This window comes from Arvicanthis niloticus, chromosome 2 (genome assembly GCF_011762505.2).
Source record: "Arvicanthis niloticus isolate mArvNil1 chromosome 2, mArvNil1.pat.X, whole genome shotgun sequence".
NCBI lineage: Eukaryota > Metazoa > Chordata > Mammalia > Rodentia > Muridae > Arvicanthis > Arvicanthis niloticus.
The window spans coordinates 136,918,414-136,931,611 of NC_047659.1; the positions used below are offsets into that span (position 1 = coordinate 136,918,414).

The 13,198-nt window shown below is 50.4% G+C and overlaps 1 long non-coding RNA gene across 6 annotated transcripts; it reads left to right on the forward strand.

The window, feature by feature from the left end:
* The first annotated feature begins 2,404 nt into the window (after window positions 1-2,404).
* On the forward strand, window positions 2,405-12,991 carry LOC143441518 (uncharacterized). Of its 6 annotated transcripts, none has more exons than XR_013109022.1 (7): window positions 2,407-3,081; window positions 4,734-5,895; window positions 6,631-8,953; window positions 10,196-11,172; window positions 11,472-11,531; window positions 11,684-11,731; window positions 12,363-12,991. It is a non-coding gene; the product is annotated as an uncharacterized LOC143441518 (long non-coding RNA). The 6 variants fall into 6 exon arrangements; XR_013109024.1 differs by lacking the exon at window positions 4,734-5,895 and adding an exon at window positions 9,393-9,476 and having other exon boundaries at window positions 2,412-3,081; XR_013109023.1 differs by lacking the exon at window positions 4,734-5,895 and having other exon boundaries at window positions 2,416-3,081; window positions 10,196-10,643; window positions 10,996-11,172.
* Window positions 12,992-13,198: the final 207 nt, after the last annotated feature.

Below are 13,198 nucleotides of genomic sequence, written 5' to 3' on the forward strand. Positions count from 1 at the left end.
AATAAATGGATAATTCCTTGAATTTCAGACCAGACGGGTATGAAGGAGCCAGGTGCATAACCACAACACCCTGGTGGCTGAGGCAGAAGGACTGTGAGTTCGAGGCCAGCCTGGGCCTGGTTCTACAAAATCAAGTTTCTCTGTCCTGTGATCCTGTTGGTCACCCTCCATGCTGGGGTCACCTTCCACGTAGGCAGAGTGGACTAGAAGCCGTGTCACTTGCATGATACACCCCCACCCCTGTAACCTTTGTCTCCTTTGCCCAGAGGCACAGCCTGGCAGGCAAAAGGCTCTGTGTAAAAGGTGAAAATGTGCCAACTCCTCGACCACCAACCCTTCCTCCGGACTCTAGACCCCAGCTCACGCCTCTCCATCCTAACTCTCAGCAGTCAGAAAAAGATCCCAGTGGACATCGCCCCCCCCCCCCATACAGCCTCTCCAATTGTCTAGCCCTGTCCCATCCAAGTGTCTGTGACCAACACCTCCTCAGGGACCGCTTCTTCCTATTCTATTACTGCCAGAAGCTGGAGTTAGGGGCAGCACAGCACCAAAGAGCCTGAGGTCCCCTTGGCTCCACAGAGAAGCCTTCTGCCTCCAGCTCCTGGCCCCTTCTTAAGTGCAACTGAGACCTTGCCACAGTCGCAGAGGGGCTGAGAGGCAGTGGCTGCTGCTGTTGCTGCCAGGGCCACGGGGGACAGAGGGTGGCACCAAATCTTAGAAGTCAGCTGATAATGAGGGCTGAAGAAAGGAAGGTCTGGGGACAACCGAGTCTGAGCAGGAGCCACACAGGAGCAGGGGAATGGCTACTCTGGCCAGGAGGAGATAGAGAACTGAAGAGAGCAGTTCCCACCACAGAGGCGCCTTCTGTGACCCTCCATGACACCCAAGGTCAGAGCCATGGGTGGCTTTGGAAACTGGACAGGAAGGGTAGCTGAATCGAGGGGCTGCAGGCCAGGGGAGCTCACAGGGCTGACACTGGGGAGGGTGGGGACTGGCACACAGCAGCTCCTGTCCAGGAGGACTGAGAGCCTGGGGTATCCAGACCTTTCTGTCCAGGACCCACAGCAGTTTGACAAGTGTCATTTTAAAAATTTGCTCTTAGTCTTTTAAATTATATGTCTATGTGAGGGTGTGCGCATGTGAGCACAGGTGTGGGAGGATTTACTTTCTCTGTGTGTGGTTTTGTGTGTGTGTGTGTGTGTGTGTGTGTATTTGTGTGTGTGTGTGTAAATAACTTTTGAAAAATCAATGCATGGGCTGGAGAGATGGCTCAGCGGTTAAGAGCACCAACTGCTCTTTCAATTCCCAGCAACCACATGGTGGCTCACAACCTTCTGTAATGGGATCTGATGCCCTCTTCTGGTGTGTCTGAAGACAGCTATAGTGTACTCATATACATTAAATAAATAAATAAATCTTTTAAAAAACAAAGAAAGAAAGAAAGAAAGAAAGAAAGAAAGAAAGAAAGAAGGAAGGAAAGAAGAAAAGAAAGAAAATCAATGCACACATCTGCCAGTGTGTGACATTCACATCACAGAGGCTTGAGAATAAGGCAGCTCAGCCATAGCCTTCCAATCCTAATCTGGATTAGGATTTTGCCACCAACAAAAAAGAAATGCTGATTTACTGAATAACCACCAGTAGACACACTGAAAATACACCAAGCCCACTATCCACCCAACAATACCTGGCTCGTAATTTGACTCTCTTTGCCTTACCCTAATCATGCAAGCTTCCCTAACCACTCAAGGAAACAAACTGTTAAATTCATCAAGCACCTACTATGTGCTGGCCTCTGGGAAACAGTTGTTACTGAAGGTAAACTGGCCAGGGCCCTGTCTCCTGATTAAATTTTGAGGAACCATCCCCAGGAACTACATACAGATGCAGGGGCATGCTTGCTGTTCCCACTAAGTGTTATCCAAACCTAGAACAGGGTCTGCACACAGTAGGTGCACAGCAGGTGCTAAATGCAGTGAGTGTTGCTTGAATTGGCCTTGTCAAAGGGGCCGACAATCATGGACACACAGTGGTCAGTGAGTCCTGCTTGGGCTACAGATGGAGTGGCTGTCTGTGGCATCAGTGCCCAGGTGTCTTCACAACACCGATGAGCTGCCAAGCCTGAGGTTTACCTTGCAAATTAATCTGATCTTAGGGAAATTCTAAAGGCTAAGGGGTGGGAGAAGTCTGGGAAACACTGTAGGATGAGGCATGTAGGAACACACAGTGGGGCTCTTAGCGCCACCTGGAAATTCACTGCACCCTCTGGAGGAGGAGGCACCTCAGCTAAGAAAAGCCAGCCGATGGGATGAGAACACCTTCTCTAGACAGGGCAGGTCCAAGCTGGTTTGGATTCCTGAGTCTCTTTCAGCTTTGCAGCTCTGCTGTCCTAAACAAAACAGACATGACCGTGGCTCAATAAAACTTTATTTACAAACCCAGATAAAGGGCTGCATCTGGACCCCCAGGCCACAGCTATGTTGGTCCCTGAGCTAACCACAGAGTAAAGGTATTGGACAGAGGGAGCTGCCAGTGTCTGTACAGATGCCTCTCTTACAAGCACAGGATCCAAAGTCATTCTATCTGTTTTCAAAGCACTTACTATGTGCTGGGCACTGTCTGTTCCCTGAGCACCAGGAAGTGACCAAGATGAGTGTTGTCACGGGGGAGACAGACTCTAACTACACAGATATGAGCAAATAAGTGGAATTCTCTCCGGGCTGTAGGAGGTGAGAACACATCCAGTACAGCCTAGTGACTGTACGTGAGTGACTGTTGTTTTAGGTCAATGTGCAAACAAACACGATTTTTAAAGCACACAAGTCAAACACCACGCAGGAACAGAGCAGCGGCAAGCAAGGAAGGCATCTTGGACCCTGCGGAAATGTCAGCCAGGCCAAGGCAACCTGGGCCACATCCTGGGAGTGGGCAGCCTGGAATTAGCTGTGTCTGCAGCCTTCCTGGCCCTGCGGCTGGACGCAGTTAATTAAGAAGATACCCACCTCACTGTGGCCCAAGGTGTCTTCTCTAATTAGCCTGAGTGTGGAGAGCTTTGAAATAGAGGATGAAAGGGAAGCTGGGGTGAGTCTCTGGTCACGGGGCAATCAGTCAGGAACTGGGCCGTGAACCCCAAGAACTTGACTCCTGCTCACACCTGCAGCCCTGTGGGAACTAATCTGGCTCTGCTGCCCATCGGAGTTTCGGGCACCCACAGCAAAGGAGAGGGGCGTGAGAGCCGGGCTCCGAACTGCCGTGTGATCCCATCTCCTTCCTCTCTCCCTCCCTTTCTTCCTTCCTTTTTCATCTGTCCCTACCCCCCACCCCGCACTCCCTCAAGTTAGCCCAGGCTGGCCTAGAACCCCAGATTCTTCCACCTCAGCCTCCCAAGTGCAGGGTCACAGCCGTATGCCTGTACACCCTGCCAGGGTTTCACTTTCAATGTTGCTGGTGATCCTTCCCAGCCATTGCTAGCCCAGAGCCAGGGGAGTGACTAAACCCCTCTGAGGCTCCCTGCTCTGCTCTCTTGTTTGAAGTGGGTGACTCCTATGCTAAATACCTGTAAGCACATGACTTGGGAAGAAATGATGGTCCCACTTTTCTTTGGGACACTTCACCATTACCTGGTCAGTCTTCCAGACAAGGGCTGCACAGCACCAAGAGGGCTCCCGTCACACAGACATGGCTGAAAAGGCAAGCCCCGAAGCTATGGTATACAGAGAGGTTAAGTTACTCACCCAAGGTCATATGGCAGGACCAGGAAGCCGGATTCCTGGGTCAGCTTCAGTCTTTCTTGGGGACGAGGGAGGCTGAGAACTTGGTTTCCCTTTGTGTAGGCAGCTAGCCATGTGCCTCACTCTGCCCAGCTGTAACCTACTGGCCTGGGGATTTCTGGGGATTTAAATTTTTTATTTTATGTGTATGGGTGTTCTGTCTGCGTGCGTATCTGTGTGCCGTGTGCGTGCCTGGTGCCCACAGAGGCCAGAAGAGGATGTTGGATCCCCTAGAACTGGAGTTCCAGCAGCTGTAAGCTGCCATGTAGATCCTGGAAGTGAACCTGGGTCCCTCGGTGGAGCAGCAGCCAGTGCTCTGAATCACTGAGCCGCCCCTCCAGCCTCATTTCTGGAGAATTTTGAAGGGTTACTGACCTTTTAGTTTGTGATGCATGTGAAGGTCAGAGGTTACTCTCAGTGTTTTTTTTTTTTTTTTTTTTTTCTTTCTTTCTTTTTTCTTTCTTTTTGGTTTTTGAAACAAGGTTTTTCTATGTAGCTTTAGCTGTCCTGGAACTCACTCTGTAGACCAGCCTGGCCTCGAACTCACAGAGATCCACCTGCCTCTGCCTCCTGAGTGCTGAGATTAAAGGTGTGTAGCATTACCACCCACTAGTGGTGTTTCTTAGGAGCTACCTATTTGGTTTTTTTTTAATTGGTGTGTGTGTGTGTGTGTGTGTGTGTGTGTGTGTGTGTGTGTGTGTGTGTGTGGTATGGTGTGTGGTGTGTGTGTACATGTGTGGAGTGTGTGGTATGAGTGTGTGTGTGTGTGTGTGCATTCATGCAAGTGAACCATGACTTGTTTGTGGAGGTCAGAAGGCAATTTGCAGGAGTCAGTTCTTACTCTACCATATGGGTCCAAAGGGTTGAACGGGTCATCATGTTTGGTGACAGCTGCCTCCACCAGCTGAGTTATTTTGCTGGTCCAATGTTTTTGTTTGTTTGTTTGTTTGTTTGTTTTTTCAGGTCTACAAATGTCCAGCCTCTATAGGGTGCTGGTACTAGAACTCGCTCTTCACACCTGTGTGACAGTCACTCTAGTCACTGAGCCATCTCCCTGCCCAGCTTCTAGTTCTAAAGCTACGCATGTGCCTACCTACCACCATCCCAGGCTGCGTCTGAGCACACTAGGAACCTGACCGAGAGAGAGACGGCACACACCTCTAACTCTCGAGTTCAGGAGGCAGAGGCAGAAAGACTTTCAGTTGGAGGCTAGCCTGTGCCGCAGAATGAGGCCCTATCTCAACCATCCTAGGGCTGGGAGGTGGCTCAGTGGGTGCTCACCTAGTGTGAGCAAGACCTGGTTTCATACCCAGCACTGCAGATAAAGCAAACAAAGCCCAGATGGGGCCTGGACTTGAGCGTCCTTCTGAGTGAACGCTGCAGGCTCGCCCCAGGTCAGGAATGGCAGGAAAATATCAGAAGGCCAACGGGAAAAGGGAAAACATGGATGGTGAAAGGGTTTGCCAGAGCCTAGGGAGAGAGAGAGAGAGAGAGAGAGAGAGAGAGAGAGAGAGAGACCACAGAGCCAGGGAGTTATGAGCTGTGCAAGAGCCCCAGGTGATGTGCACATAGGAATATGGGGGTGTCTTTGAGAAAAAAAAAAGGAGCTTTCTCAGCCTGAGAGTGGGGATAGAATCCTGGAAAATGCAATGGCCATCAAAGTGGCCCTGAATCTGTGGCTTTTAGGTTCTTGTCTCAAAAATTCGAAGAATGAAGTCCACAGACCACAGAGCACTGGTTTGGGGATGTATCATAGATTCGTAGGTGGGAGCCACTCGGCACGGAGGAGAGCCATGGTGGACAGCACTCGCATAGCAGACAGAGAGCTTCATAAGAGGAACAGAGAAGCCTAGGGTACCAAAGAGAGCAAGCTGGGCTCTGGCCAGCACCAAAGAAAGGCGGAAGAAGACAAAGTTGTACCCGGTTCTGACTCAGGCCCTACAGAATATCACAGCTGTCAGGGCTGGGAAGGAAGAACATTCATCTCATTAAAGGGCATTAGCCATCTTGGCAGCAAGCTTGAAGAGGCCTCTTCTTCCTGGGGTGGTCCCTTGGCCAGGTGATGGACAAGCCCAGCTGGATTAACTCTTTCATCCCATTCTGCACTCTGGGAAAATGGGAGGGGGTAAGTGTGTGTCTCCAGATGTTTGCTCAGCCATAGGACAACACCTAGTGTGGGCCCGCTTTTGACCACAAGCTATGGGGGACAGGATGGTGTGGGCAACTGGAGTTCTGACTGCTCAGGACAAAGTCGCTGCTGGGGGCTGCTGGAGCTAGGGGTTGCCGAGCCTTCCTGTCCACTTTGCAGTGATCTTTAAACCAGTGTGTGTGTGTGTGTGTGTGTGTGTGTGTGTGTGTGTGTGTGTGTGTGCATGTGGGTATACACACAGTTCATGTGTATGTATGTGTACATGTGTGTAGTATGTATATGTATATATGTGTGGTATGTATGTTTTGCATGTGTATTATTTATGTGTATGTATATATGTGTATATGCATGTGTGTATATGTCCATGCATGAGTATGTGCATGGTACATGTGAGTGTATGTGTATATGCATGTGTCTGTCTATGTATGTGCACGTGTATATGTGTATATACATGTAACTATGTGTCTGTACATGTGTATGTTAGTATATATGCATGTGTTTTTATGTGTGTATGTGTATGTCTCTGTATAAATGTGTGTATGTCTCTGTATATGTGTATATGTGTGTGAATGACAATGTATATATATGTGTGTGTGTGTGTTCATGTATGTATTTGTGCATGTATGTGTGCATGTGTGTGTTAACATCTGATTACGATGCCCACAAGGTGGACATTGGCTCAATGATTCCCACCACTTCCTTCCACACCAGCTTCTCCAGGGAGTGCAGCCCAGAGGCTCAGGTTTAAGAAGCTTTCTAGAAGGTTCCCACAAGAAGACTGAAAGAGAGCTGGACAGACAGAAAGGGTTAGGATGATGACAGCCACTGATGTCAGCAGAACTCCACCCTGTGGGCTGTCTGTAAACCTACTGGCAGCCTGTGAGATAAGAGCCAAAGAGCCGAGTCATCCTGAGGCTAAAATGCTTTGAATGTACCCCAGATTTCCTACCACAAGCCCACGAGCCCATGAGCCCACGAGCCCATGAGCCTATGGGACTGTGAGCCCATGAGCCAATGAACTCATGAGCCTACGAGGCCACAAACTCACAAGTCCAAAGCCCACAAGCCTAGGAGTCCATGAGTCTATGAGGCCACGAGCCCATGGACCCACTAACCCACAAGCCTACGAACACCTGAATCCACAAGCCCATGAACCCATGAGCCCAGGAACTTATGGGCCTACAAGCCTACAGGCCCACTCTTTAGAGGCTACAGCAGGAGTTGGAGGTGAGGCTGGGCTACATTGAAAACCTCTGGCTGTATACAAGGAACAATCCACCTCTGGGGCCACAGTGACCCCCAAGAGCACTGAGGATCCTGAGACCAGCCAAGGCCCCGCATCTGCCGCCTACTGGCCCATAGTGAAGCTCTGGGCTGAGCCACAGCCTACTGACTCTTTGATTACTTGCAGCCAAATGCACTATGGCCTGTCCTCCAACCTGGGCCACACCACACACAGGGACAGACTGAGATCTGGAGCATGGAGACCTGTTCCCAGGGTCACACTGTAGAACCTTGTGTTCCCAAGCTCACCGGAGGCTCCTACCTATTGGTTTTGTCTCTTTCCTCAGGCTTCTGTGGCTCAGCCATCAGCTGCTCCACACTCAGTCCTTCCCGGAGGAGGCAGTGCTGACCTTTCCCCTGGTCTCCCTGTCTATGTGTCAATAGCCCAAGGCCACAGTTGAAGCTTTGGAACCCAGAACAGTTCCCCACATCCTTTGATGGAGAAGATGACCCAGTGTATCTGGTGCTCCTGGAGAGGAGTGAGTCACGGTCACAGAGCTGGGGTCACTATCAGGAGTCTGCTATCTCTCTTGCTCCTTTGCTTCATGTCCAGCTCCCCCCTCCCCACCCCCGACTTCTGAAGGCCTTGACTCAGCAGCTGTGGTCAGCTCCAACACTCAGATCCTTCTCTGTTCATCTTGTACCCAGCCGGTGGCCTTTAATTAGGTGTAGTTAATTTCCTGTCTCTGTCCATGCTGTCGCCCCTATTTTTAGCATATTATGCTAAACACTGAGGATGCCATGATCCTGGCAGAAAAGGCTGTTAGCGTTCACTATGTGCTGAGTACTTTAAATTTTTTTTCCTTGAAAAAAAAATGTCCATTTTTCAAGCAAAAAACTAAGGTCTCGGGCTGGGGATGTGGCTGGTAGAGCCCTTGCTGTTGTGCACAAAGCTCCACATACGCAGGACCACATACACAGGACCACGTACGTAAGACCATGTACACAGGACCACGTACGCAGGACCACGTAAAACTTGGCATGGCGGCACTTAAGAGGCTGAGGCAGGGGCATCCTTTGAGCACCATCTTCAACTGTGTCTGATTGAGGTCAAACTGGGCTCCAGGGGACCCTGCCTCAAAACTAACCAACCGAAACCTAAGGCTGGGAAAAGTGAACTCACCTGCCCAGCGGCGCAGCGAAACAGAAGGCCTGGTGCATTGAAGAATGACCCCAAACTGGCCCCAGAGTAGCCCAAGAGCCTGTCTCTGAAGCAGAACACCCACACCAGGACGCTACCTGAGCCACGGCTGCCATGCTGGAGACTAGGCAGCTACTGTTTAAAGCCATCTGGAGCTTGGAGCTGGAGAGTGTGTTTGGCGCCTGAAGGTTGCTGTTCGGGACCCCGGCTCATCAGCGACTGGTCCTCACGTCACAGATGGCTGCCACCGCTCACACATCACCTCTTCATCCACCATGTCCAAAGCAGGAAGAGAAGAAAAAGGGCAGCCCGGCCTCTCCCCATCTGCCTTTTTCTTATCAGAAAGGAAACACTTTCCCAGAAGTCTCCCGCAGAGTATGTCTTTGGCCAGAAATGGGTCACAGAATCCTCCCACCCCATCCCAGACCAATCTTAGGCCGAGGAAGATGGGCTTGCGAGAGTGGACTTAAATCAATCACACTTTCCTCCGTGGGGTCTGGGCCCATGACCAGCTGGAGGAAGTCAGCATCAGGCAGCTGGCAGGAAGGAAGGGAAGCTGACAGGCTGGTCCCCGGAGCCCACTCCAACACTTTCCAATGTTTAGCAAAGGTACCTGGTGGTGGGCAGGGTGTAGGGGGATGGGAGTGGAAGTGGGGGATGAGTGAGGGGTTGAAGTGTGGGGGCACAGGGTAGAGGAAGAGACGGGGGTGGAGAGATGGGTAGGGGAAATGTGATGGAGGGGTGGGTGGGAGGGGTGGCATGTGGGGGAAGTGGGGTAGTTTAGGGATAAGAAGCAAGTGTTGGTACGTGGAAGATTCCTTGTTGGGCTGGCAGCAGAACACGGTCCCTCTGCCATGTCACCAGTGGCTTAGTGGGTTTTAGGGTTTCATGGCCTCTCCCCACTTCTCGAGAGTTACCACCACCACAGGGCGCTAGAGGCAGGGCACCCATCTAGGCTACTGGAGATTGAGTCCCTATAGGAATTTTCAAAGTTCCCCAAAATGTGAAATCTTTTCATTTCAACAAATGTTATATGTCTCATTCTAAGAATTTCTTTAGTTGGTTGTGGTGGAACATGCCTGTAATCCCAGCACTTGAGAAACTGAGGCAGGAAGATTGCTACAAGTTTCAGGTCAGCTTAAACTATATACAAAGATCCTGTCTCAGTGTGTGTGTGTGTGTGTGTGTGTGTGTGTGTGTGTGTGTGTGTAGCCTTGGATCCTAGCACTCAGGAGGCAGAGGCAGGCTGATCTCTGTGACCTTGAGGTCAGCCTGGTCTACATATCGAGTTCTAGGCCAACCAGAGCTACAGAGTCTCGAAACCCTGTCTCGAAAGAGGGTGGGGCTGGAGACATGCTCAGCTGTTATGTGTCCAGAGGACACAAGTGTGGTTTTCAGCATACATGTCTTCCAGCTTACAACTGCCTGGAACTTCAGCTCTAGGGGATCTAAAACTTCTGGCACTGATACACACACACACACACACACATACATACACGTACACACATATATACATGCACTCGCACACACACGCACATACACTCACACACATGCACTCACACATACACACATACATACACACACCCACACACTTGCACGCATGCACGCATGCATACACATACATACACGTGATTAAAGCCAAAGGCCTTTTTAAAAATTATAAACAGTTGAGATGTCACTCAACTGGTAGAGAAGTTGACTGGTGTTTGTAAGGTCCTGGGTTCGATCCCTACCATCACCTAGGAAATTAAGTAACTGGTGATCACTGAAGGGTCAGAGGGACTCGGGGGCTATGGGAGGCAGAACAATCTCACCATTTCTGTCCCATGCTGTTCCGTGTCTCAAACCCAGGAGAAGCAAGATCCTCTTGAGTTCCGACCTCAGCTGCAGAGCACGGAAGCAGCCAACCCCCTGGGGGGTAGCTCTGAAGACTATTACAAGCACCTTCGTGACCAAGTGCACCAAAGGCATGCACCACCATGCCCGACTTTTCAAATGATTTTTTTTTTAATGAAAATCACGTCAGCAACTCAGACAAGTAATTTTAAAAATCAAATATTCTAACACGTACCGTCGAAGGAACAATGATTCACGCCCGCTGGGGTTAATGGTAGGAAAATATTAGAAGCCTCTGCCTTTTCCAATTAGATTGCTGTTTCTACGGGAGCAGAAGCTTTGTCTGTGGAGTGAAAATGTGGCTGCCTGCAGCTCTCAGGGTCGGAGCTGAGTGCTCTGGGCAGTGTGAATGGCACTGTGTGGCGTGATGGCGGGTGAAGTTCAACCAACAGGTAGAACCAAGGCAAGTCACGAGGTGCTACGGCGAGTGCCACCGGAAACACCCAACTCGTTAAGTCCCTGATTCTGAATTAAGTTTTGGTTTATGTGCTCAGAAACCCTTACAACTGCTGTCTGTACCCCTACATTATCCCATATGTGGTACCCATTTAAACAGTGTGTCTGTCTGTCTGTCTGTCTGTCTGTCTAGACCAGCATGCATCTTTCTGAGGGTGGGATCCCAATGACCTAACCACCTTCTCCTAGGCCCCATCTCTTAAAGGTCCCACAACCTCCATCCTGTCTGGGGGGCAGGCTCCCAGCTGTGTCTTTATGAGGCCCACCTAGCAGATGTATGTATAATCCTTGCTGTCTAGGTGTCTGCTGTCCCTTAACAGGGAGAAATATGGGCTTCTGTCCTGCTTACCGCTGCTCCCAGAGTCTAGAATTCAGTCTGGAGCAAAGAAGGGCTTCAGGAAAACTTTTGGATCTGTGTGGCAGATCTTGTGCCTGATGACCGGAGTTCCATCCCCCAGGACTCATGCATCAAACAGGTGAGGTGGTGAGCTCTTGTGAACCCAGTGCAGGGGAAGGGGTGGAAGCAGGAGGATCCCTGAGGCTTGCTGGACAACCATCTGTCTAACTGACAAGTGAGAGACCCCTGTCTCAAAAACTAAAATGAAGATCCAGGCATGATGGCACATTGTTTAATCCCAGCAAGCAGGAGATAGAGGCAGGAGGGTCTCTGTGAGCTTGAAGCCAGCTTGTTCTGTATAGCAAGTTCCAAGACAGCCACCGTGAAATTCTGTCTAAATTGTTTGTTTGTTTGTTTGTTTGTTTATTTGTTTTAAAGTAAAGAGCAATTAAGGATGACACCTGAAGTCAGTTGACATTGACATGAGCACATGTACAGGTACGAGTGGGCAGGTGCACATGCCACCAAAAAAGCAGGAGGTAGGGGGCATTCTTAGCCTTCCCAGGGACACCTCGTTCATGTGGCTTATGTCTAGTGTGTCCCCTCTGTAGGCAATACTGACTCTATCAACATCCAGATTTGTCCCCTAGGTGCAGGTTGTCACAGCAAAGGACTATGAGCAGCAGACTGAGCCTGCGGTAAGGCCTGGGACTGCTGGTGTGACCTGAAGAACAAGAGGGACCTGGGTGGGCCTGGGAGCCACACATGCAGGAGGCAGAGGCGGAAGAACTGCTATGAGTTTGAGGGTATCCTAGGAGACAGAGAAAGTGTGTGTGTGTGTGTGTGTGTGTGTGTGTGAGAGAGAGAGAGAGAGAGAGAGAGAGAGAGAGAGAGAGAGAGAGAGAGAGACAGAGGTATTGTCTTTAAAAAGATGGCCACGCCAGGCAGTGGTGGCACACGCCTTTAATCCCAGCACTTGGGAGGCAGAGGCAGGTGGATTTCTGAGTTCGAGGCTAGCCTGGTCTACAGAGTGAGTTCCAGGACAGCCAGGGCTACACAGAGAAACCCTGTCTCAAAAAATCAAATCAAAAAAAAAAAAAAAAAAAAAAAAAAGATGGCCACATGACTGTAACAGCATGATGGTCACAGAGTCAAGGAGAAGTATTGCAAGTTCAATGTCAAAACTAAGCTGGAGTTCGGAGTTCTCCCTGCTCTGCAACCTGGGAGGCCCCTGGCTTGAACCTCTGCACTTTGGGATGCTATACCCTCCATCTAGGGTGTCTGTCCTTCCTTCCACCCCCCTTGACTCCCTTTCCTTCCTCCCCACAGCGGGTTCTGCTGTCATCATGTTTGCTGTGTGTGAACCCAGCTTCCCTGAAGGGCACCGAGTGACAGAAATGATACAGCAGCCCTCAGCACCCACTGCGCCCCAGACACTGTTCCCAGCCATCATCCTTCAGAGGAGAAGGCACTGTGGCTCACCCCCACTTAGCAGATAGTGACACTGAGACCCAGCAGATGAAGCCTCGGACAGGGCTCAGCACTGGAAGCTGCACCTACATGCATGGCAGCAGTGGAACCTGGGGTCTTTTCTCTTAGGGTGTGCTGTACCCTGGCTAATGTTGTCATTTAAGACAGCATGTGTTGAGCACTCCATGTGGCAGTCACACGCACATGATTTGATCTTGGGTTTTTGTTTCTGTTTGGGTCTAGATTTGGGAGTTCTGAGATGGTATCTCACTAGGGAGCCCCAGTTAGCCTCAAACTTGGAACCTTGATGCCTCAGCTTTCCGAGTGGTGACACGTCGTCAGGTACGCCACCCAGCCCAGCTCACCTGGTGTTGCTGAAGCTACCTGCAGTATCCTCCCTCTCACCAGCCTGGGGCCAGCAAGATGGCTCAGCAAGGACGCACCCCTCCCCCACCCCCAATAACAACTTTAAAAAATATTAAACATAATAGCATTGTTGACAAGGAATCCAAAGAACAAAATCCACTTTCTAAATTGTGCAATTCAGGGTTTTCCGGCCTTCACGAAGCTGTGCAGCTACCACCATCCCCTCCCCCTCCCCCTCCCACCTCCTTCCTCTTCCTGTAAAGGGATCCCACCACACGGAGCCTCTTGTGTGTGTATCATGGAAAGTGGTCCATGAGGCAACCGGTCCT